At 34.3% G+C, this 27,562-nt stretch overlaps 1 protein-coding gene and 1 non-coding gene across 3 annotated transcripts in view; one reads left to right on the top strand and one right to left on the bottom strand.

Annotated features, from left to right (window-relative positions):
* Window positions 1–27,562, top strand: part of EDIL3 (EGF like repeats and discoidin domains 3) — a 429,598-nt gene that overhangs the window by 148,624 nt on the left and 253,412 nt on the right. The gene's annotated exons all lie outside the window — the stretch shown is intronic.
* Window positions 23,866–23,972, bottom strand: LOC119468316. The gene has a single exon (XR_005196980.1). It is a non-coding gene; the product is annotated as a U6 spliceosomal RNA (small nuclear RNA).

Below are 27,562 nucleotides of genomic sequence, written 5' to 3'. Positions count from 1 at the left end.
TTCATGAAGTCCTTGCCTATGCCTATGTCCTGCATGGTTTGGTCTATGTTTTCTTCTAGGGTTTTTATGGTGTTAGGTCTTATGTTTAAGTCTTTAATCCATCTGGAGTTAATTTTAGTGTAAGGCGTTAGGAAGGGGTCTTTTGTAACATCTGAGTTATGAGGGCAGATTCACTTAATGTCTGCTTCTTTAGCTACCAGTAGCTTCTTTTTATTTATCCTACATGAATCTTACATTCAGATATTTAAACATCTTGCTTTATTCAGTATAAAAATACATCAATGAACTGTAGAGAAATTTCTTCAAGCTGAGTTGTATTTTAAGATCTAATTACAAACTAATGAGATTCACATTTTTAAAGCAGATACTGTACCTCAAAATGAGTCACCTTTAGAAGTGATATATTTAATTAGATTATACTGCTATTGCACAAATAATTTTTGGAAACTCTTTTTTGGAAACTTCCTTCTGAGTCTGTTTATGGGATTGCAACATCAATTGTTCTTTTGTAATCTGAACTGTGATACTGTATTTATCCGACTTTGGCCTAATATATATGCCTTTAAAAACAAAGATTTGAAAATATTAAGAATGTGAGGGGGTATGAAATACAGATATGTTTATGACTTTGAAATGAACAACATTCATCTGAACATATGATATGTATTTTTGAAAGGCCAAATCAAATAACACCTTGTAATAAAGTTGTCAGTGATTGCTTTCCTTATGTTGCACAAATCCAGTATTCATTTAGCTTTTATTTAAGTTTCATAATACATATTTCACAAACTGATTATAACAACACTTATTTCTATGTCCTTTGGAAAAAATAAGGCATATAAATTTAAATATTGACGGCTACAAATAAACTAATCTATAGAAAATATGATTTATTTACTATAAAGTAGAGCAAATAGAGTTTATTCTCACAATTTCCTCCTTGCTTTTATTTGGTCTTATTAGCTATAATTTTAGATTTTTAGAAATATCATTGATTCATCACAAGGAAATCATTTACTCATTCCTCAAGGAAATCATTGCAAGATTTAAAACAGGCCTGGGCATCGAAAATTAGTGAATGGGATCAAAATCAGTTAGAAAATGACACAGTGGAGATCTTGTAGCTATACAATAAGTCAGTGGTTAAAATGAATTAAAACCATAGCTTATTGTTTTGTTCATATCAGCTCAAATACAAAACTTGCATTCTATTTTTTAAATTAGTTGGTCATTTTTTAATACTACAAGTGGAACTGAGTTTGGATTTCTATAAAAGTAGCTATTAATATTAGATTAACTCATATAATACTAAAAACATTAAAAAAGGAACTTTCAGATATATGTAAATGATAAAAATATTTTGTTCTTTTTTGTATAAATGTAAGGTACACAATACGATGTGTTAAATACATACATAGTAAAATGATTACTATGGTCAGACAAATTTATGTATCTATCACCTCTTGTTATCTTTGTGTGTGTTGGAAGAGCACTGACAATCTACTCTCTCAGAAAATTTTTATTATGTAGTACAATATTATTGCTATAGTACTTGTACTGTATATTAGATCTCTAGGCTTATTCATCCTACATAATAACTTTGTACTGTTTGACTTCCATTTCCTCCATTCCTTATCCCCACCCCTAGTAACCACCATTCTACTCTATTTTTATGTATTCAAATTTTGTTTTTTCATATTTCATATATAAGTGAGATCATATAGTATTCTTTATTCTGTGTCTGGCTTTTTAAACTTGGCATAGTTCCTCAAGGTTCATCTACATTGTTACAAATGGCAGAATCTCCTTCTTCTATAAGGCTGAATAATATTCCAGTATATAAGTTTCATATACATTTATTAATCAATAGACACCCAGGTTGTTTAAAAGTTGGTTCCTGTGAATAATGCTGCAGTGAACATGGGAGTGCAGATATCTGTATGATATTACTTCATTTGGGCATATACCCAGAAGAGGGATTGCTAGGTCATATAAGTGGTTTTAATTTTTTTAAGAAACTTCCATACTATTTTCCATAATGGCTGTACCAGATTACATTCCCATAAAAAGTGTTCAAAGATTCCCTGGACCCTTGTCCTATATAACATATAAAAATGAACTCAAAATAGATTGAAAACTTAAATATAAGCTCTGAAACTTCAACAAAAAAAAATGAAGAGGAAAATCCCCATGGCTATGATTTTTTTGGATGTGACAGCAAAAGATCAAATAGCAAAAGGAAAAATTAGCAAGTGGGACTACATCAGTCTAAAAAGCTTCTGCACAGCAAAGGAAACAAGAAAATGAAATGATAACTTGAAGATTTGTGAGAAGATATTTGTAAAGTATCTATCTGGTAAGGGTTTAACATCCAAAATATTTGGAGAACTCATATGAGTCAATAGCAAATAGATAAATAAACCAGTTCAAAAGTGGGCAAAAAACCTGAATAGGCATTTCTCCAAAGAAGACATGAAAATGGCCAGTAGATGTATGATAATGTGCTCAACGTCACTGAGTGAAATTCTAATGAAAACCATGATGAGATGGCACCTCACACATGTTAGGATGACCATTATCAAAAAGATAATCCTTTTGACAATCATATTAAAACACCAAAACACCAAAGCCATACTGTTCTTCATATATTTATAATGTTAAAAGCATTGTAATTTACTTAAATGTAAAGCTGTATATATGACCTCTTATCAGTCAATTGCCACTGGTAGTGATGATAGAGGTCACTGGACATAGTCATTTATAAAATATTTATTATTAACTCTGTCCATAACAATGAAGACAGTGGTGATTTGACATACCAGTGCATCCATACTTTCACCAGTTCCTTTTAATTTTTTAATATTTTAATTATTTAAATTACTAACTTTGCCATTGAAGAAGTACACCTTAGAACAGTATGGTTTTCATATACAAAGGTTAGTAACAGAATATGGGCTAGCAGTAGTAAAGAGTTGAAGCCATGGTTTTATATTAACAAGTTAAAAGCCATTTATAAAACATGTATATATATTTTATGTATATACACACACACAGGATGTGTATATATATATATATATATATATACACACACACATATATATGCATATATATATACATACATATATATATATGTATGTATATATATGCGTATATATATATATGTATATATATACGAGATATATATGTATATATATACACACACACGCAGGATACAGAATGATTATTTTCTCTAACTTTTGAAATATTTAGTTTTAGTTCTACAAAAACATCATTTCTGTGTATGGTGAATTTTTTATTTTCTTAACTATGCTACAGATTTGTTATAGATTTCTTTCTCATTTTCTTGTGAAGTTTAATTCTTCATGGCTGATTATGCTCAATTTATTCTATAACTTATGCATTTTGAAAATAAGTGATATTTTATCACATTATTTTCTAATGAACAATAGTTGCTTGCGCATTCTGATTTTAGGATTTTATTTCCTTGGGGTCTGAAATAGAACTTCACATTCTCATTTTTGTTTGCCTTACATTTGCTACAAACTTATCTCCTGTTCTATACACAAATGCATATTTCCCTCTAGTGCCTGGAGCAACTTTACTTATTGTTTTATCGAGTATATTCTTGATCATAAATATTTTAACCCTAAGCAGTCTCAAATATTAAAACCTAATATATAAAAACAAAAAAATTGCTACAATATTTAGAAATCAGATAGAAGTAATTATTTGTCGGTTCTCAAAAGAACAGGGAAAAAAAAAAAAATCATTGCTTCTAAAGACCTGGCTTTGGTCAGTTTACTAAGACATTAGTGGAAAGACCAAATAGTGCTTACTTTTCCTTTTTTAAAAACAAAATTAAACTTCCTTTTTGATAGGTGTGTGATAGTGACGTTCAATTTTGAGAAGAATAATTGTAATTTAAATTCCTGTTATATGGATAGTGTTTTTTTCATATTTTTACTAAAATAAACTTTGTTGTGGAACAAGATCATGGTACCAGTAGGGACTTCGGAAAATTGGGTACTCCTTATCTTTCTCTTTAGACAAGTTTAAGAATTAAACTATCACAGGAGTTAAAAATAATATCTTTATATCTTACCATACATATCTATGAATATAGTTCTGTAATCTATCATCTTTCCCCCAAAATGTAAAATCAGACTTGGCATAAACAAAATTATAAAATCTTATTGTTAAATAAAATTTAAATCTCTCACGGTACAGCTTTAAAAACATTAGTTTTCAGTTGCATATGTTAATTTCTAGCAATGCATACATTCAAAAATAGTTATGTATTGTGACATGATTCTTTAGTTCTAGGTAACAGAAAATTCGATTTAATATAGATTAAACAATAAGGGATTTAATTGTCACACAGAGTTGAGAATGGTTGGTTCAATGATACTACTAAAAGTCTAGCTTTTTATTTTCTTTTCCAATATTTCTGTTCTATCTTCTGTGGCAGAAAATTTATCTTTGTCTTAACACTGGTTTCTCCATGGCTGTAATGTATCTGCCAACAGCTAATGTGGCCGTATGCATCCTTATGCATGACCAGAGAGGGCACAAAAATGTTTTCAAAGCAAGAGTCCTGAGATCACTCTGAAGGGCAGACTTAGATCCCTTCCGTTTATATTGAGAAAGTCAGGCAATCAAGACTGTCCTGTAATATTGGGGTTCAGGGTGCCCTCAGCTCCCCTGAGCGGATGTTTCTCCAGGTTCTTGGTCTCCTGCCCTCTCAAGAATGAGAGAGGGGACCACGGCTCAGTGCACAGTAAATGCTGGACTCAAAAGTGTTTGTAGAAAGTGATTTATTTAAAGAGAGAGAGAAACAAAAGGAGAAACAAACAGCCAACTCTCACACTGAGTGAGAGAATCTGGAAAGATGGAATCAGGAGAGGAAAGCAGCTTCCACGAGAGTGTTAGGGAATAGAGATGGAGTTTAGGAGGAGAAGACAGGCTTCCACGAGAGTGTGTGGAAGGGGACTCCAGAGGGAAAATCCAGGAGAGAGAAAGACAGCTTCCACAAAAGAAGTGTTCCTGGAAGGGGACCCAAACATGGAGTCTGAAGGGGTGAGGAAGAAGGGAACTTTTAACCGGGAAGGAACCCTCACCTTTTCTAAGACCCCTGGCCAATGAAAGGAGTTCCTCAGAACTTCAGCTGGAGTGATTGACTCTTAGTTTCTTCCCGAACCTGCGAAATTCAGACATAAACCATTAAATCTCCCTGATGGAGAGAGATGGGAGGGGGTTGTGGTGCTGGGCAGTTCTTGCACTTAAAACTACGCCCCCTTGTGGACCCGGAAAGAGAACACCTTCCCTCAGTCCCATGGAGCATGAGATTGAGTTTAGCTTTCTTTAGAAATTATGAGCTATATGACTAAGATGTGGGTACATGAACAAAAATGAGGGTACTCCTTAAGAGCAGAATCAGAGAAGTGCACACTAGGTCACCAATCCAGTTGGAAATCATGGTTATAACATCTCTTTGTCATTTTAATTACCTCATGGTTATTTTTCTATACTTTGGTATGTTTTTCATCCTATTTTATAGAAACTTCTATGAGACCCTGAAAATCTGATTATTAAGCACTAAATTTGATGTACATCTTAATACTAACGTTTATATTTATATGTGCATTGTCACACATTGTAACTTTTAAAGTCCTATTCACCATAGCCTTTATATTTTCCTGTTCTGTATAAACTTATTTTCATGCATGCCAAAACTGGATGTGCACTACCTGTACTGAACTGGTCTTTTCTTTCTTTTAATTTTTAATTTTAGTGGGTTCATAATAGATGTATATATTCGTGGGGCATATGAGATATTTTCATACAGGCGTACAATGTGTAATAATCCCATCACAGAAAGTATGGTATCCATCTTCTCAAGCATTTACCCTGTGCATTACAAATGATCCAATGATACTTTTTTAGTTTTTAGTTATTTTTAAATGTACAATAAATTATTGTTGACTGCAGTTACCCTGTTGTGCTATCCAATGCTAGATCTTATTTATTCTATTTACCTATATTTTTTTACTCAGTAACCATCCTGCTCCCCACCCCACTGCCCCCTGCACTACCCTTTTCAGCCTCTGATAACCATCATTCTACTCTCTATTTCTGTAAATAAGTGAGAATATCCAAAGTTTATCTTTCTGTGCCCGGCTTATTTCATTTAACATAATGATCTCCAGTTCCACACATGTTATTGCAAAAGACGGGATTTCATTCTTTTTTTATGACTGAATAGTATTCTGTTGCCCATATATACCACATTTGAAAAACCCATTCATCTGTAGATGGACACTTAGTTTGCTTCCAAATCTTGGCTGTTGTGAATGGTGCTGCTGTAAACATGGGAGTGCAGCTGTCTCTTCCATACGCTGGTTTCCTTTCTATTTGGTATATACCTAGCAGTGGGATTTCTGGATCCTATGGTGGTTCTATTTTAGTTTTTGGAGGAACCGCCAAATTGCTTTCCATAGTGTTTGTACTAATTACATTCTCACCAACAGCGTGTAATGCAAGGGTTCCCTTTCCTCCACACCCTCATGGCATTTATTATTGCCTATATTTTGTAATTATGATTCGCGTTTCTCTGATGATCAATGCTATTGAGCACCTTTCCTTAGACCTCCTTGCCATTATCATTTGTCTCAGAATTTTTTAAAATTTCCTTCTTAATTTCTTCATTGGCCCACTAGTCATTCCGGAACATTTTGTTTATTTCCATGTATTTGTGTGGTTTCCAAAATTCCCCTCATTATTGACTTGTATGATCTTGGAGAATATGAAGAATTCTCAAGATTACGAATGGGACTCTCTTTCTATTCTGAGCTGCCTGGAGCTGGGGGAGGGGTGACACAAGCACCTCTGTGGCCACAACCACTGGGATAGCACTGGTTCAGACCTGAAGCCAGCACAGCACTGTCTGGCTACCTCTATGTTTGTTAAAAGCCTTAGGGCTCTATAATCAGCAGATAACAAAGCCAGCCAGGCTTGTGTCCTTTGCTGCAGGGTGGTGAATTCCCTCCTGGTCGTGAGGTATTGTCTTCTGCTGTGGCTGAGCTGGCACAGAAGGAAGAAGACAAAGTCCTTCCCACTCTTTCCTCCCTTTTCCACACCCAGTGGACTCTCTCCCCGTGGCCACCACTGCCCCAGGCTCATAGTAAGTACTGCCTGGCTATAGCTAATGTTCATTCGAGGCCCCAGGACCCTTCAGTCATGGACTTGTTGTGAGCGCTGCCAGTCCTGGGACTCTCCCTTCAGAGCAGTGGTCTCCCCTTTGGCCGAGTACAGATCCAGAAACACTGCCCAAGAGCCAAGGCCTGAAACCAGACCCTCGAGAGCCTGCTTGGCACTCTGCCCAGCTGATTTTTGGTGCTTATGAAGGTGTTTTGTTGTGTGGATAGTTGTTCGATTTGGTGTTCTTGCAGGGAGGACAATTGATGGAGGCTTCTATTCAGCCACCTCACTCTGCCTCCACCCTTGATCTTTTCTTTTTAAACTTTAATGATTGGTTTCTATAGGAACAACTAAATCTACTCAGCCTTATTTCTGAGGAACTGCTGACTATAATCCTCCTCTCTCATATTTTAAAAAATGACAAAATTGTTGAACTTCATTGCCGAAAACATTCCTAAGAGTATTAAATGCTGTCATTAATTAGGTTACATTGATAATATCTTGTTAGAAATAAAAATGACATACAGACAAAACACAATAATTTTATATTTAAAATAGGTAGAAAATAACCATTCAAATGTAGTCAAATTTTTAAGCTTGGGAAAAAATATGTGACTTACTATTTGTTTATATGTTGCTGCAGCATTAAAAATTCAACTTTTTGAAACCAGTATAATGTTAAAAAGATAGTTCTAAAGGTATAAACCAATTTTTGATTAAATGTCTTTTGAAATTTTATGATTTTCTTTATATTTTGAATTTATTAATACTGAGATTTTGTGGTGTTGACCTTTAGAATGCTAGGAGAAAAGCCAAAAATTAAACCCAAGGTAACATCAAGCACTGAAAAAGCATCAACGTTAAAAAAGTAATAAAGATGCCATTATTAAAGGTAATAAAACTGTATAAATGGAAAATGATATTAAAAAAAAAACATAACAGAGTTTGTTTCTCAGGGTTCTCCAGTTCTGCAGAGAAACAGAACTAAAAGGGTGTGTGTGTGTGTGTGTGTGTGTGTGTGTGTAATAGATAGATGGGTAGGTAGATTTATTTTAAGGAATTGGCTTATGTGACTGTGAGTGCTGGCAAGTCTAAAATGTGTAGGGTGAAGAGTCTGGAAATTCAGGGAGAATTTTTATGTTACCGTCTTGAGGATCCTCTTCTTAGGGAAATCAGTGTTTGCTCTTAAGGCCTTCAACTGACTGGATGAGCCTAACCATATTATCAAAGGTAATCTTTTTTACTTAAAGTCAACTGATTGTAGATGTTAATCACGCCTATAAAATATGTTAATAACAATATCTAGACTAGTATTTGACCAAGCAGTTGGGCACCATCGCCTAGTCAAATTGACATGTAAAATTTAACCATCACAGAGAATCAGAAAAAATATGAACACAAACTATTTACTTAAGAATCTATTTCACAGAAAATAGCTTGAACATTATTTCCAGTGTTTAATCATAATTAATATTGCTTCTATCTGTACAGACTTAGACTTAGAGATTTCTTTCATTACTAGTCCTCCCTGCATTAGCTGGATTAATCATTAAGGCCATCTCCATTTTCCTGAGTCATTTTTTTTTTTTTATTGGCTGTCCTTGGATTTACTCCAATTTTAAATCTTATGAGAGTATGAAGATATATTTACTTACTATTATGGAGATTTCTTGGCTCAGGGAAGACATTAAACTTTCTGGATAGGATGGACAGGACAAAATGCCATGGGCCTTTAGTTCTGAACCTTTAACTGCTTTTGTCTTCTGACAAATGGCTGTCTACTGCCTATAAAGTCTTTTCCTTCTACAAGTTGACATTTCCTCCTCTGTAAAATGGGACAATAATAGCACCCACCTTAGAGGTTTGCTGTAAAGATTGCACTCAGCAATACATGTAAAGGGCTCACCACAGTGTTGTTCCTCCTATAATGGGGACTGCACAGGAAATCTAAGCTGTTATTTTTCTTTCATTATTCTCCTTGCTGTCTGCCATATTAGTATTGTGATTTTGATTATGATTTTTTATTCAGTTAATATGCATAGGCCTCTATGTATTTTATTTAATTTTCACAATGAAGAAATGCTACCAAATACTGCATATATATAAATTAAAGAGGAGAATACTGAATTTTAAAATTTGTGAAGAAATATATACAATGTTACATAATAAGCAAGTAACAATCAGGATGCAAGTTTAAGCTTCTCTGGAAAAACTTGTGCTTACCTTACAGCAGCAAACTCAGCTTTTTAATTTACTTATGAAGAGTTTTAAATGTCGTATCTTCTTGTAATTGTAAAAGTTATATAGAGTTATTCAACTTTTTGTTATGCATATATTATAAATTTGTACATCATAGTGTGTGCAAAACTTTATAAATTATTTTAAATGCCTATCTGATGACTACAGCAGTTTATGAATCACATAAACATTGTGGAAAAAAATAAAATAAGAAATGAAAATCTCCTTGACTTCCTTCATCCATTTTATACACTTGCATTAAAAAAATATATATTCTGCCTTAATCTAGCTCCTCTTTCAGGCTTCATATCAATGGCTCAAGACAACATCATTAAGGTCTACCTTGATGACACCCACTCTCTAAATCTAGTCCACTGGGTCTTTTTAGCTTCATTTCAAAATATATCCACAATGTAATCAGACAGTCCAAGGCAGCATATTCTCACTTATGGATTTGCTAGTAGTCTAGGCCCCTCTTCAGTCTCTTCTCAAAAGAGCCAGCAGCCTGATTCTTTTACAAGGCTGTGAGCTCCCATCCCTCTTCTGCCCAAGCCCTCTAGTATTTTTCATCTGGCCCTACATTAAAGTTAGGATAGAAACTGGATATATTTTGCAACCTCCTCCATTATCTTTCTGGTTTTTCTTTTTACTACTGTCACCCTGTCCTTCCTTTTCTATAAGCAACCCCAAACACAAGCCCTGGACACATTCTTGTCATAAGGAGGGCTTTGCATTCACAGACGGGTGGCCTGATGGGCTTCTCTTGCATGCATCTGCATGACTACTCAGTCACATCCTTCATGTCTTCACAGGAAGGCGCATTCTCAGACAGGCCTTCCTTTGTCTCTAAAAAGTTCACACATTCTCCACTTTGTCAGTCTTTTGCCTGCATATTTTTAATATATATATATATTTAATATCTGCCCATCCTACTTATGTAGCTTATTTATTTCTGCCCATGATAAATATAAGCTCCTAAGGACTGGCATATTCTTTGTCTATTTTGTTCACGACTGAATCCTCAGCTTCTAGAACAAGTTTTTGATAGATGGTAGATGCTTTATAAATATTTGCTGTATGATCAAATTAATGAATAAGTTAAGCCATACAGATTTTATTCTGACTTTATTGCATTATTAACTCAAGAACACACATAGCGCCAGGTGCAGTGGCTCTCGGCTGTAATTCTAGCACTTTGGGAGGCTGAGCTGGGCAGATTGCCTGAGCTCAGGAGTTTGAGACCAGCCTGGGCAACACAGTGAAAGTCCATCTCTACTAAAATACAAAAAATTAACTGGGCATGGGGTGGCATGCCCAGGAGGGTCCTAGCTACTCAGGAGGCTGAGGCAGGAGAATTCCTTGAACCCAGGAGTGGAGGTTGCAGTAAGCCAAGATCACATGACTGCACATCAGCCTGGGCAACAGAGTGAGACCCTGTCTCTGGGAAAAAAAAAAAAAGATACAAAGAGAGGGGTGATAATCGAAGAAATAAATAAATAAATGAAAGGAAAATCTCTAATTTGATAATAATATTAATTAAGCTGTAAGTTACAATCAATTCTCCTTGTCCATGGGTTTCACATCTATAAATTCAAGCAACCTGACATTGAAAATATTTGGACGAAAAAAGACAGTAAAAAAAAATAGCAATAAAAAATACAAATAAAAAACAATAGAGTATATCAACTATTTACATTGTATTGGGTGTTAGAAATAACCTAGAGATGATGTAAAGTGTGGGGGGATATACATGGACTACATGTGAATGTTATGCTATTTTATATAAGGTACTTGAACAACCGAGGATTTTGATCTCTCTGAGGGTTCATGGAATCCATCCCCCAAAATACTGAGGGTTTAATATATAATTTAAATTTCTTAGCAGAAAAAAATCCATTGTATGATCTTTGTTTTTCTGCTTTTGTTGCAGTAGAAGAAAATTACTTTTGCTTAGTAATTTCTTCAGTGTGGTGTTGTAATAATGCCAGTGATTTAGCCATTGTTAGTAATTACTGGCAGGAAACCACAGCAGTGATTTTAAGACATCTCAAATATGATAATCACCATCATCTAGTGCTGGGTATGGGTAAAAGAGTGGGAGGGGTTAAGGGAGGCAGTGCCTCAGAGGACAGCACTGGTCACACAGCGGGCAGGGACAGGTCTGCAAATCCACTTGGCTTCCTAAGTTTGAAGTCCACAGGAAATCAGGAAAGGACCTGCAATTTCTTTTCACAGTAACTTCCCCATTATTGCATTGTTATTCGGTCTCATTAAGATGACAGACATCTTCAAGTAATTTTCAAGATTACGTGGTCAGTAAATTTTTTAAGTCTTTAAGTAACATATTTAAAAATAAAATAAAACATACCTAGGTATAGTATTCTTGTGAGATACCTTTTTTATTAAAGAAAGATATTTATTTGAAGCAGTTCTTCAACTGCTAGACTTCGGTACGATTTAGATATGTTTCTTACCTATGCAGCTATTTTTTCTTTCTCTAGACATAAATGTAAGAAAATATCTAGGGTTTTAATCCAGTTTTTAGAATGTTACAACATTATTGGTTGCTTTTAAAGCTTACTAGAAGCTCTTGAAATAGAATGAACTATATAGTTCTCAATAATAAAATCAAAGAATTAAAACCACTGTACAGATTAGCTAATAGTTTTTGCCAAATCTTGAGATGTTCTTTAAATAACATTATGATACCTGTCTAAGACTGAGGACCTTTGAAGGTATTTCATTCCATAATTTAGTGTGTAAATGTGTTGGGAGGAATTGTGCACGTACTCAGCTACTAAGAAAAACAAAACTAAAATAAGACAGATTAGAAACAGAATGGTTAGGGAATTTTTTTCCAGAAATATTCAGCATTGTGCATCTTTGCCTATGTTAAGACAATAAGTTAGTTATACTAAGTCTTATTTATAAGATTGTCAAAAATGCACTGAAATACTGATCAATCTTAAGTTCTTACAGTGTGATAATCACCAGCCTGATATTCTTTAGCCAGAATGCTCAAGCAAGTTGTTACACTTTTAAAATTTCTGAGAATTTATAGAGCTGTTAGAAGAGGAAGATTAGCATATTTTTAAGTAACTTGAATTTTCAGACTGTGATTAAAAGCTGTGCCTGGTTTTAATGCTCCATCACATCCATGCTTCTTCTCTCTAGGAGGCAGGGCAGTCTCCTCTATTCCAGGTCACATATGTTGTGCTCATTCTCACCTCAAAGCTTTAATCCAGGCTTGTCTGTCTAAAGCGTGCTTCCTTTTCCCTTTCAGATCTCCAAAATGTATCCAGCCTTTTACACACCTCTCAGGTCTTAGATCTTCTGTTTCCTGTAACCCACATTGATTTCTCACTTTCCAAATATCACTTGTGTATCTGTTAGGAATTTTTTCTGTGGTAGGTAACTAAAAAATGACTGGGAAAAGTTTCATTCTCTGTGAGATCCCAGAATCTTCACTAATTTCTTCCAAGTAAATCGTATTTCTGTGGGGGTATGAAAGAAGGAATAGAACAGAGGTTTGAGAAGCAATGATTTTTATCCCTAAAGGGATTTGAATTCCTTTATTATGTACCAGATGCTCTTGGAATTGTTTCTTCACCTGTAATAGGAACTCATTCTCAACTGGACTCATCCTTCCATTGCATTTCCAGCAATGCTGAAGACAGAATCAGATCAATGCCTGTGTAGTATCAATAGGTAAATACCCATACAAATACCATCATGCTCTTTGGGATCACACAGCAATAGAGAGTGAGAGAGCAAAGGGGAGGGGAGGTGAAAAGAGAGAGGGGAAGAAAAGAGCACAATCAAAAGAGCACGGTGGTTTCAATTACAAAAAATATGGAAACTTTGTTGTAGGATCTTTATGTAGCAACCATACCTTCTTGAATAGGTGCTAATTACAGTCATGTCAGTCACATTTCCTGATTTATATCATCCCCTAATCACTTTGACTGTCTACAGCTGTATTCGTTTCCTGAGGCTGCTCTAACAAATTACCACAACCTCTGTAGCTTAAAACAACACTCATTTAATTCACACAATTCTGCAGGCTAGAAGTCTGAAATCAAGGTGTAAGACAAAACTTGCTCTCTCTGAGGGCTCTAGAGGAGAATTTTTCCTTGTCTCTTTCAGACTGTGTTGGCTGTGGACATTCCTTGACTTCATTGACTTGTGGCCACTTCACTGCAATTTCTGCCTCACCTTCTCCACTTTCGTCTGTGTCTTTTCTCCCGTTTCTCAGAAGGACACTTGTTATTGGATTTAGGGCCCACCTGGGTAATCTAGGATGATCCCATCTCAAGGTCCTTACTTTAGTTTGTTTTGCCGTAAAGGAATACCTGAGGCTGGGTAATTTATAAAGAGGTTTATTTGACTCACAGTTCTGCAGGATGTACAGGAAGCATAATGCTGACATCTGCATCTAGTAAGAGCCTCAGACTGCTTCCATTCATGGTGACAGACAGAGAGGAGCAGGCATTACATGGTGAGAAAGGAGGAGAGAGAGAGGAGGAGGTGCTAGTCTCATTAAACAACCAGTTATCCCAAGTATTAACAGTGAGAGCTCACTTCTGCACACCAATCCGTTCATGAGGGCTCTGCTTCCACATCCCAGACATCTTCCATCAGGCCTCACCTCAACTCTAGAAATCAATTTTAACATGAGACTTGGCATGGCCAAACCAACCATATCTAAACCACCGATGTCCTTAAATTAAGTGCATCTGTAATGAGATTGTTTTCAAGTAATGTAATATTCACAGGTTCCAGGGATTTGGACATGAATATATTTTGGTGAGGTGAGGGGCACCATCCAACCTACTATAATAGTGACAGTTGATGTATTAAATAAATGTACGATGAATTAGGTTGGCCATGCCAAAAAAGTTTTAAGTAAATAAACATTATGAAATGAAATATTCATAAGGATAGTGGAATATTTATTTTTGCAGCTCTCATATTTGGCATTTCTGGTCGGAAAAGTGGGTGGTTATACAATATAATGATGAAATCATAGCCTATTCAATGAAAAAGGATAGATACCCATACATAAAGCCTATAGATATTTTCAAAGCCTCAGCCAATACAGTTCAGTAAGGATGGGGCTAACTTATGATCTCAGTGGAACCTCTGTTTTCTAAGAAGTTTGTTATGGGTAAAAATTTCGGTAGCAACTATAATTTACATTACTTTAAACATATATGCTTATAAGTATTTTGTTTTTATTATGGAGAGAGGAAAAACAGATAAGCAATATTTTAAGCACATTATAAGATCATTCCTTTTAATTTTAAAGAAACAAAAGTGATATTTACAAATTTATTCTTAAACATTTTAGCATAGTCTTATAATTACTTGATGTTACACAGTTTGTCCAACTTTAATTCTAGATTTATTTCTTTATAAAAGCAATAAAATATACAAAGAGTGAGATTACAAAAAACTAAAACACATTTATTTTATACAGCCAATTTAGTTAGGATAACACAGCATCGCAAAACATAAAATTAAACCTTACTTTATTTTCATTTCAGTATTATCAGTTATTAGCAGGTAAAATCAACTCATTATGGATTATCCATTTTGAATGCAAAACAAATATTTACTATAGTAGATTAAAAACAATGCTTTGTCCAAATGCATTTTGGGAGCCAAAGTTTAATTTTGCTATCATGAATACATGAACTTTTAAAAAATTTCTATTTAAATTTTTGTTTTAATGCTAATTTTAACCTCTAAAACTTGTTAAGCGAATATATTTTTTATACTCTGAAAATTTTCTTTAAAGAGGAGAGTGATAAAGCATGAATTAGAATGTGCTTAGACACAAGTCTAAGCTCTTTTCAGATTCAGGTTACAAGAGCCAAATGTCTCAGTGTGATACAGAAATGACCCCTGGGAAATCATCATGTTTAGTAACTTAATGGATAGAACAGAAAATACCAGTAGATTGCTGTGAAAAATGTGTCAAGAAAACATTTTTACAGATTTTTTTTCATTTTATTTACCAGTAAACTGGATACTCAATAAATTCATGTATTTCTATTGCTCAGTGTTACAGCACTGCCAACTTTTCTACCCCATTATTGATGTAAGTTGAGAATAGCCTTACTGTTCACCATCTGTCATGAACAAGTCAAGTTTTTCAAGTGAACACAGCTTACATGACTTTAAATATTTTGGCTATTGCACATTTTGTATTACTTCTGTGATAGAGATACACAGTCTTTCACAATGACACATCAGATGTCATTGTTTTTCTGGCTTCTTATCACATTACTGTACCTCATTATTATTGCTGTTGTTGTTACTTGAATGTTTCTAGTTTATTTAATGTATTTTGAGGGTGCCTAAAATCCTTCATGAGAAAAGGTGTTACAAACCTTTGCAATGATGTATATATATTTATATAGGTACAAACATATATATATATATATATATACACACACACACACACACATATACATATATACACATATATACACATATATATATATATGTGTGTATATATGTCTATATGTGGCTAATTACAAAGTTACCATTTATTTTAGCCTGATACAGTTGCTACCACCTGTAATCCCAGCACTTTTGGAGTCCTAGGTGGGAGGATCACTTGGGCCCTGGGTTTTGCAACTAGCTTGGGCAACAGGGTGAGACCCTGTCTCTACAAAAAAAGTACAGAAATCAGCTGGGGCATAGTGGCGTGTGCCTGTAGTCCCAGCTACTTGAGAGGCTGAATCTGGAGGATGGTTTGAGCCTGGGAGGTCAAAGCTGTAGTGAGCTGTGACTGCATCACTGCACTCCAGCCTGGGTGACAGAGTAAGACTGTATCTCAAAAAGAAAAAAAAAAGTTACTATTTTAGTTATCAAGGCTGCTTACTGGAAACATTATATTTAAAAATTATACAAAAACAACATTTCATTTTTAGATCATGCAGCCTTCTTTTTTAAATATTGGTCTTGGACCAATTAACTTATGCTTGTAAATGGGCATAATAGAAAATTATAAGAACTATTTCGAGATTACTAATATGTTACTTCAAAGTGGAGCAGAAGGCTCTTTGAAGGATACTGACATTGCAGTCATAAGTAGTCATATCTGAATTAATTGGAACTCAAGCAAAGATGGAGGGACAGGTTGTATGTATACCTAGATATGGAAAATAATTGGATAATGACTAAGAATGGGAGTTTGATAGACATGAAAACTTTAAAATATAATTTTTATAAAATGAAATAGTTTTTTAATTAAAGAATAGGCTGAATATCAATGACATGGAACTATATTATAAAAATATGTTAATGATCTTGATGGCAGAAATTCAGTTTTATTTTTATTCTACATTTGATGACAATAAAGGAAAAGTAAATAATATCCATATTAATTATAATCAGAGTAGACAATGTTCAGAATATTTTAATTTTAAAATTGGCTGTGTCCTATATTGTTAGTTTTGAGGGATATACAGTGGACATTATTTTCTGAAGAATATAAAAGTAAATTTGACTAACATATAAATGCATAGTTTTTGCTTGGAAACCAATAACAACTTTCTAATCAAGAATTTGAAATAATTTTTATTATATTAGTTAAGTTTATCCACTAAATGACCGATAAATGCTGTAAACATTCTTCACTTAGGTGAAGCTGTGTTTGAAGTTTTGCTTTCACTAGCTTTTTAAGAATAAAAGTAATACAAGAACAAAACAACAAAAGTGGAGATCCCTGAGGGACAAACAGTTAACTCAAATGCTCTTTTCTAATAATAGAATCAATAACTGCAAAAATCATTGATCACTTCTAAGGATTGGCAACAGCATATGGTATTCCAAATATATTTAAAAAGAATGTTTCTACAGATGTGATATGCCCCTTCCTTACTTACAATGTTGCCTCTCTTGACAGTTAATAGGAAAAGTGTAAATATTTTCTCCTAAGTAAGGTAAAAGGAGTAGTAATTTTTTCTTATAGAAATGTTGACATTTTCTAAAAGTAAAGAGTATTGTCTTATTACGAGTCTAGAAACGAGTTGAGCCCTTGACCCAAAGTTCTTAACTGCCACTTGTGCGAGTACAATGCTTCCATTATATTATAGATTTTATAATAGTCGCTCACCTATGTGACCTTTCAATTAAATTATTGGAGTGCATTCTAATTCAAGATTTCCTTGAAGATCACTTGAATAATCATCTTATTCAGAGGTTCCCACGCATCTTATTAAACATTATGACCCACCAGGAGCATGTGCTGCTGGCACACCAGCATCAGCCCTGAGATTCAGATTCCTTTTGAGAGCAATTTGTGGAATTAATTTACCTGTACAACTTAGTCCTGTTAAGGAGTTCACTCAACATCTGTTGGGTCATCTTTGCTAGAGATTTTTTTTTTTTATCTAAAGAAATTTAAAAAGTATTCCTAATGATACTTAATTCTTTGGATTTTAATTTAGGCAAACATGAGGTGTACTGCCCATAAAATGCCTCATCTTTGAGATGAGTTCAGTTTAACAGCCTGAAAAATTTAAATATATTAAAAACAAAGTAATTTTCAGCTTTCACCTCTCAGAATTTATCCATTTAGAAGCAAAGTTCAGTAGTTAGATGTGAGGAATCTAGTTGGTTTCCTCTGGAGCATTCAACATGTTCAACAATCCGTTACTTCTTGATATTTTCCCCATTGGTCTCAGTGGCACCTGTTCTCTGTCACTTGGCTATAAAAATGTCTGTTCCTATTTAGTGTCCTGTTTCTTTTACCTGCCCCCTGAATATAGTCTTTTCTGTCTCCTTGTCTATTTCCTCTATAATATTTCTCAGGCTTTATTTTTCCTTTATGGATAGTACCCCCAAATCTGGGTAGCTTAACCTCTTAGAGTGCCTCATTTCTTCCAGTGAAATGGTAAAATTATCATAATTACAAGAGATATTACACGTAAAAGACTTAGAAGAATTACCAGTTCATAGTACAGGTGAGACTGCTTTCTCTTCTCTCTGTATATATATCCCTGACCTCTCTCTTGAATTTGAAACTTTCATTTTCAGCCATCAGCTAGATACATCTAACGGCCTCAGGGCAAAAATAAATATTCTTAACTCATCTCCTCTGCTCTCAAGTATTCCCTCTGTAAATAGATGGCATTACAATGTATCTGTCAGGTGTAAAACATCCAAGTAACCTTTATTTCCACTCTTTTCTTGAGCATTACCTTCTATACCCATTTGGTTCTTGTCTGCAATATTATCAGGTCCACTCCCTGCTATGTACTCCTGACTGATATCCTATAGTACTAAAATTCTGTGTTTGCACAAACTTTGCTTAGTTCTTTATAGTTTAAAAAGATGTTATCAACTGAATACATCATACTCCTATTAACCTTTTCTTGACGAGTCAGTCAAGATGAACTTGTTTATGGCTCATGAGCAAGCTACATTCAGAAGTTCTCAGAGCGTATATCCAGTGTGAATCAGTAGGGGCTCTCTGCTCATTGTAGATACCCAGGGACTCAGGCTGACAAGGTTACATCTTAGAAGTTGCTCCCACAGTCACCAAAGCAGTGAGAAGAAAACATGGTACATTATGAATTGGCTCTTAAAATGTATGTAAGAAAGGACACACATTACTTCTTGCACTACTGGCCAAAGAAAATCACATAGACACTTATAACTTGAAAAGTGTTGGAGAAGTGCAGTCCTACCATGTGTATTTAAGAACTGGAATATTTATGAGATCTTAATAATTATAATCTGTTGATTACAAAGACTAGCGCAATGTTTTTTTTCCTATGTTGACCTTCCCTTTCCTAAAACTCTTCACAATTATTTATCTTAATCCTATTTTTAAAATCTATGCACTTCTTCTGATGCCTATTATTGTCTACATACCATGTTACTTAATCATAGCATGAATTGTACTCTCTCTTTTCACACTGAATGGAATTTCATGTACATTTTAGCATATAAATAATTATTTCATTTTTAAAAATGTAATTGGCAATATACTATTCTATTTCAGTTATGTTGTAGATGGCTTAACCATTCTGTAACTTCTGGGAATTTGGATAATTGCAAGTTTTTTACTCTTAGTGTATACAGCATTTATAGAAAGGACTATGAAGAGTTGCACTAATTCAGGAGATTAGACTAGCAAATCAGTCTTTCAAAAATAAGACATCTCACCCGATATCAAAGTTTACTAATAATTTCTAGAAGCACAAACAAGGAAACTTAGGGAGTTTAGGGACATTCAGGACAACTGCCCAGTCCTTCTTTGCATTAGACACATGGTTTCTGACTCAGAAAAACATATGAAGTCTCTAAGTATGGTACATGAGTTACCAACCATACAAGGGAGTGTTGACGTAATAAACTGTTTTCATATAGCTGTGTAGCTTCTATAACATTTCCCATGGAGCTTATATAATATAACAAATCCATAGATTGTAAATAGATTTATTTACCAGAAACAGTCCTAAACTATAGACGTCCTACTGAAAACATTCACAGGTGAGGATTCTCCTCCCAGCATCTGTTTGGCAGCAGGCTTAGTTGTCAGCATGTTTACAAGGATTTGACACCCCTACCTTTCTTTCTCTCCCTGGGTTCATACCCCTGGTAAGAGAAAAGAAATGAATTATAAGCCAGTTGTTTAACTACTTTTTCCAAAGACTCAAGTGGTATCTATTTGTGAATTAGTATTTATGTTCACAAATATTTATTTGAGATTTAAGATACCAGAAATTAAATTGTATCATTATTTTTTAAAAGTGCTGTTAAAATATTGTAAAACATCTGACTTGACCCTGCTCTATGCCTGAGTGACCTTAGCTGACTTACATGACTATGAAAATAAGTATGCTTATCCGTATGGAATTGCTCGATAAATAATTTTATTAGGATTTCCTGTGAGGATGAACTTCAGTGTAAATTATATGGAATTGAAGATTTGTCACTCTTTCTCCAGAAAGACATTTCTTCCAGTTTCTTTCCCATTATGCCAGTGCTTTCCAAAGAAACTCTTTACTTACTGTCGATGTCCACATAGTAGTCATGTCTGTCTTTTACTAACATTGGCCAAGTTTGGACTTAATATAAATTTTGTCTGTTTAAAAATGAGCTTCAGTTGTATTAGAATAATTATATGACTAATTAGTTGTGTTAAGACAAATGTAATATATCACAAAACTATGTAACAAGTTTAATAATTTGGATGTGTTATATAAAATAGTGCTCCTCTGGCTAAATTTGAAATCTCATCAAATATCACTTAAGATAAGTAATAATTTAAGAAGACATGGTAATTATTTTTTTGGTATGTTATGATTCTTGTTTCAAAACTTATGGTGTTACTTAGGTCTGGGGATGAAGCATGCTGTATTTTCTTCAGTTAATAATTAATTATTTTTATGTTGTTTGGTTTATTGAAACAAATATGCTTTATTGCTTAAACTCTTTACATATAGTCATGATTGATCCCTAAGAAAAGTTAAACTCATTAGATAGATTAATAAACTAATACTCTGCTTTTTAAGATTTTACAGAGGTCTCTTTAAATTCATGTGTAAATTGTACAATATCTATAACTCATATCCTAAATAAATACACTTATGAAAATAAATCCCAGAACGTAGTTCTGACTGCAATCACCTGGGTTTCACTAATCCTTCTTCTGGGGAACTTGTACCAATACATTAGAACTTAAAAAAAACTCATAGATATGGAAAGGGCTTCTTTTCCTCAGTGATTAGATATTATTTGCTTTAGTTTCTCTCAGTTTGGCTATAAACCATTGCTAACTTTGTAGTTGGTTACAAAACATATTTCCAAGGCTTCCGCTTTCCTCCGTATGCTGCTGCTAATGGAGCTTTAAACTCAACTGAGTTGTGATACACAGAAGCCTGTTTTTTCCTTTTACTGCCCACCACTAAAGTCCCTTCAATCCCATGACATGAAAGTTTTGTGTTGCAAAAATGTTTACGGGGGATTTGAGACTACCTAGAAGAAATAAAAGTGACACAACAAATAAAAAACAAGCTTGATCCTTAATATGACTGTTTTTTTAAAAATCCAGGATAAAGGAAGCAGAAAGTTAAATGTTTCACATTATTTTCTCTTTGTTGGAGTGCTCCATCCAAGCCTTGTGCCTCTATCCCAGTCTCCATGTTTCTCTTGCTTGCTTGGCAATCTGCGCCTTAAGCCAATCTCCCATTACGGATTTCCTGCTTTTAGGTAATAGTGAAATCTACCTCAGTATAAGAGATGAAGTTCATTACAAAGTATTGTCAGGCAGAACCATTACCCAGAAGGTGTTTACTTTGGGTTAGGTCACTTTGCTGATGTTTAAACCTCCAAGGTATGCAAAAATGGTACAAATATTTTCCATCCTGCTTCCATAAGTAGTTAGTAAAGGAGAAGACAGTTATATGTCACTATAAAGGAAAATGGGAACAAAAGCAAAAACAAATGACAGTCAACAAACTAAGATGAAATTAGGGTGAAGTCTTGGTATAAAATGTTTGCACAGTCCTAGCATAGGCCCTTCTAATAAAGATGAACCAGCATTTGACTGTACATTTCTTTCTTAAGGGCTATTACTGTTTTCAAAATGTAAAAGATCCTAGGAAACTAGAAAATTTCATTACCTACCCACTAGAACAAAGACACCTTCAGAAGCAAAATTAATTAAAGCTGCAATTTGTTCTTTACACAGAGGTCTTAATCTCCTATCAAGCCAGCTAGGAATTGATTATTCTGGAAATCTTATAACCCAGGCAATCTCATTCCATCTTAGAAACCTTAATATCTTTGGTGACCAATAAAACTGGAAGAGTTTTGGCTATGGGTCTTCTTCACTAGTTCACATTCTCATACAGCTTTATTGTTCTGGTCAGATCCAGACGTCTGCTGCTTACATTTTTTATGACATGTAAGACCCCATTTTATAGTATACAAATTCCATGACACGCGGCACATATTCTTATGAATCTTCCTTTTCTTAACACAGTGTTTTCAAAACTACGGTGCTAATTGTTGGTTGTCATTGGACAGCTTTAGATGGTAGACAAACTAGGCATTGATAACCTTGGATGACATAGTGAGAATTTGACTTCATTGCTAATTCTTCTTTACTCATGCTGATCATGTCAAGAATAATAGCTCAGTATGTTAATCCTTAAGATTTTTAAAACTTGTTATAAATATATACACAAATATTTAATGTATATAGGCATATATGTGACTTCATTACAGTACTACTTTTTTTTTTTCAGATCCAGATTTAATTAAGTTTCTTAAAATACATCTGTTCTTTATATCAGACTTCCAAATCCTTCTCTTTCAGTTACTTAGAAGGTGAACTCTCTTCCATTACTAGCCAAGACCAAGAAGTCTATCGTAAAAAGCACTCTCTTGCACAAATTTGCATTCTTTTGCCTTGAGCCACATACAACTAGAAAACATCTAACCCCACCTTAATGGTGTCATCCTCTTTCTCTGCTAATCACAGCAGAAGAAATGAGACACTATGCAGAGACTGATACCATTAGAGTTCCCTAGTCTTCAATGCTATCTAAATATTAACATTACCTAAAAATCCTCTGATTGCCTACTCAGATGTCGTGCCCCATAGTTGTATTAAAAATGTTTCTACTTCTTTCCTACTATACTACCTCCTACTATCCTTTCCACTGTTGAGGTGGGCATATACTATTTAGAGGAAATAAAATCTATCCCCACTAATTTCATCAAGTGGCTAATCCTACACTTCTAGTTTATATATATTTGATCAACCATTTCTTGCTTATATGACCTTTCCTTACCCTCATGATAAAGTATAACTCCTTAATCTGGCTAGCGAGGCTTATCATAATCAGGCTTTGCAAATCTTACTGGCTTTTTCTCCTGCCACTTCCCCTGTTTCACTTGCATGGTGCAGTTATATTGTATTTCTTTCAGTTCTACAAATTTAGCTACACTTTACTTAACTTTGAGTCTTCATACCTGTTATTTCCCTCCTCTGTCTGAAAAGCTCTAACTCACCTTCCTTAACAGCCAACTTCTATTTGTCCTGTAGAACTCAACTTTGGATGCCACTTACTCTAGGATGTCATACCCAAGTTTCCAGTATTGGATTAGGCATTCCTCTGATGTCCTCCCAGAACTCTCTGTATTCATTATACATTGACACTGATTTTAGAATACTGAAGTTGCCTATGGATTTGTCTGTAGTCTCCTTTGGCACATAGAATTCTTCAGGTCATTGACTATATGTTCATATTGCTTATTACACTCAGTCCCTGGCACACAGCATGTGCTTAATGGTGTGCTAATGTTCAAATGATGTTATAAGACCCAGCTGTCTAACAGAACTGGGACCTATTGCTCATGAGAAACAAAACAATTCTTGGTCTCAAAGTTAGAGATACTGAACCTTGGGTCCCAGTTAGCATAATTCCCTACTTCCTTGTGTAGGAACCAAACTAATCTTCTCTGTATCATTCCAATCTTAGTATAAGTGCATCCAGAGCAAGCACTTAATTCCTCAGTAAAAAAAAAACACAGTATTTTTTCTAGTCTTTTTTGTAGGTCAAGGGGATAAGACCTAAATCCTGTGCTATAAAAGCATTTTTTTATGTGTCGAAATGATCCTGTGTACATGGCTAACTGCTGATCTGGAATAATGGAGGACTAATTCCAAATTTTGATCAATATTGAATAAGTTTAAAGTTTTATTCCTAGCAGTGATATATTTAATTAACAAAGATGTATTGAACGCATCATTACCAGGCACTTGGGATATATCAATGACCAAAACAAAATTCTATGTCCTCACATTGATTACATTGTAACAAGGGATAGAGACAATAAACAACACAACACGGGAGAAACACAACAAACAACAACACACTACACAAAACATGACAAACCACATGTATGTTAGAAGGCAGTAAAGCCATTGAGAAAACAAGATCACAATAAGAGAGAAATAGAAATATTAGGATTGGACTATGGTTTCTAATTCCAAGTAGGACATTTCTATGTAACGATTGGAGAAAATGATTTTGAGCAAAGGTTTAGTAGAGGTGAGAGTGAGAGGAAGCGCATCTCAGGTAGAGGGAACAGCCAGTTTCCAATAATCAGAGTTTCTAATGCAGAAGCCTGATTGCCATGTTCATCATAGCAACATAATTTGGGCTGTAGAGATCCAAATTATTCCTAACATTTTGTGCAAAGTATTATCAATAAGTCAGTGTACTGTGTTTCCTGAGTTTATGGCCAACAGCATTTTGAAGGTAGAGGCCACAACATTTCTTAATGAGTTAGATGGAAGGTGAATACATATAGACTCTCATGCTCCAAGGGGCAGCATAGGCACAGGTGGGAATGCCATGCTCATATAAAAATGGAAAGGTCTGACAAGCACAGGTATCTGAATCAAAGATTGCACTTTTTAGCCCAGAGGTGGTCTTAGGTAGCTCCTGTGAGAAGAGCTAAGTTTCTCCTTGAAATTTCTCAGGTTCCCCTCAAGCATATACATCAAAGAGCATTTGGAACCTTCACATTTTATGACATAAAGGTTATTCAAAATTATCTTACCTAGAAAAATATTACATCAAGTATAATAGAATTCCTACTATGGTCATGGGGGCAAGCCTCAGTATTCATCCAGAATATATTTAATCTTGAACAACATGGTTATCCTTCTAAGCCCAAATTACAGTCATTCTTCTCTGCTTGCCAATCTCCTATTAGAATTCAGCACATCTGTAGAATGTCTTATACAACCAGGCAAGGATATTGTTTAGCTGGTTCTTCGGAAATTACCAAGTGTATACATTTATAACTGACTTTTTAAAAGATGAAATAGGCTATCCTAAATCCCTTTACTTCGTTGTTTGTGACCTACTTCAATTAGGTCACTAAAAAAATCACATTAAAAACTTTACTATACTGTTCAGGTAGAAGACAAACATTCAAAGACTTCTAGTAAATTATTTGTTAATCCGAAAAATCTTTAATACCTGATAACACTGATCTTAAAGAGCAACAATTTAGACCTACTATATTTAAGTAGCATAATAACTTCTCTAATTAATATTTATAGTAAATTCGCTAATTAATTATTTAAGATATTTATTGATAAAAGGCTTCTCTACTGCATATTATTTCACTGTACTTTGATGGCCTTTCATATAATAGAAATTGTTTTGGTAATACGAAAAGATAGTGGAAATAACTGAAGGCATTTTGTACTGAGGATGTGAACCTCAGCTTTTTTGTCCATCCAGATGGTGACATTGTGATCATTTTAATCAGCATATTTTACTTGTATCATGAAAACACTATAAATATCAAATCACAGTGTAGTTAAACCTGGATCACTGCCACTTCTTTTAATGACTCTGTGACCCTATTGTGTGTAGTATTAAATACAGTGTCAGTGTCCAAAGACAGTGATATTAAAGTATAATTTTTATCATTTCAATCAAATTGAGGAAATCCAAAATATCTAATAACTTTCATGAAGGAAGCTTTACCATTTTATGAGCTACAGTCAATCTTTAACAAAATTTTCCACAAAATTGTCAGTAGGCGTGATTCCTTTTATAGGAAATACAGTAAAATTGCCCATCTATATTCATGTGATTAATATAACATGGAATTTACAAATTTAAATGCATAATGCTAGAAAAGTAGAAATAAAGATTTTTATAGTAATACAAATCTGTGCTATATACATTTAATGTATTCATGGTTTAGAAAATGAATTGTGTTCAATAACTTGACATTTTTAATTGGGTTTGCAATGATAATAAATTGTTATACACATTTTTTAAGTGGATTTCCAGACTTCTCAAAAATACTTGACTCTACATTTTCATGTCTACTAGGAAGCATACAGAGAAGATTTTTACACAAAGAGTAATGTTATTTCTAAATGGATGTTTGGTTTTTTCTTCCACGCATAGCTTATCCCTGTGGGCAAACCTTTGCAGAGATTTTTTCATCCTAAGAGTAAAGCAGTTTAAACTGGCTTCCTCTAGTCAAATTGCTCTTACAGGAATCAGTTTTAGATGTATAGTCAAGCAGAAGGACTTCTAAGGACAGCAAAAATGAGAGCATTAACATTGATAGCACCACCAGCAAGATAGATCATGAAAATCAAAACAAGATGACCAAAAAGACTCAAGGTAAATCTGAAAGCACGTATAATTCCTCAGTGTATTCTTTTACTGTCTTTATTTCATTTTGGCCAAATATCACTCATTTCATTCTCCGTGTTTTTACCTTTACTTCTCTAGGCAAACAGAGAATAAAATTCTTTTGGAAGAAATAAGTATTGGCAGTTTCTCCAACTTGACTTCTTACTTAAAAAAAAAAAAAATGTGAAACTTGTTCCCTATATAAGCAAAAGGATCAACCAGAATGTTCTTTTGGTATAAAATAATGCCACTTAAAGGAGAATATTTTCTCCTAAAATGTTTTTTTCCTAAAACACTTTGCCAGTATATTCAGTTCATGAAGTTCTAAACATTTGCATTCAGCAAGTATTTGTTGGGTTCTGCAAGAAGACAGAGCGGGGTTATATAAGAAATACAAAAAGGAATTCCCACATTTCTGGAGCTATAACATGTATTCCAAATGATGAAATGTGTACATGTTAAGTTGTTCCTTAATACCACAAAGCAGCAAAGTGCCAGAAGGATACCACATTCCTGCGAATGTTTTTCCTGCCTCTCCAGATGTTGCATTTCCTAGACCATATCTACCTATTAAATTGACTCTTCGTCCTGGATTCTTTGTTCTTTTCCTTATATTGCCTCTAAACTTTTAGTAGCAACTACACCCTTACCCGCTAATCGCCACCTATATCCAGGAACACTAAGATTTATATCTCCAGGCCACACTCTCCTTTGCCTACTTCTTACGTCTTCTTGAATAATATATCCGTAAAGCTTACTTACAATCTTTTCTTTCAATCTAGACCCTCTTCCAGTATTGCTGTTTCAGTGAATGGCACCAACATTCATCTACTGACACATGAAATCTAGAAAAAGAATAGTCTTCTTCGACCTTTCTCTATCTAATCAACCATACCTACCAGCCCATCACTCTGATCCAG

The sequence above is a fragment of the Cebus imitator genome, unplaced genomic scaffold (assembly GCF_001604975.1).
Source record: "Cebus imitator isolate Cc_AM_T3 unplaced genomic scaffold, Cebus_imitator-1.0 Scaffold16, whole genome shotgun sequence".
Taxonomy (NCBI): Eukaryota; Metazoa; Chordata; class Mammalia; order Primates; family Cebidae; genus Cebus; species Cebus imitator.
The sequence above is the reverse complement of the archived record's forward strand: the minus strand, read 5'-3'. Positions and strand labels throughout refer to the sequence as shown.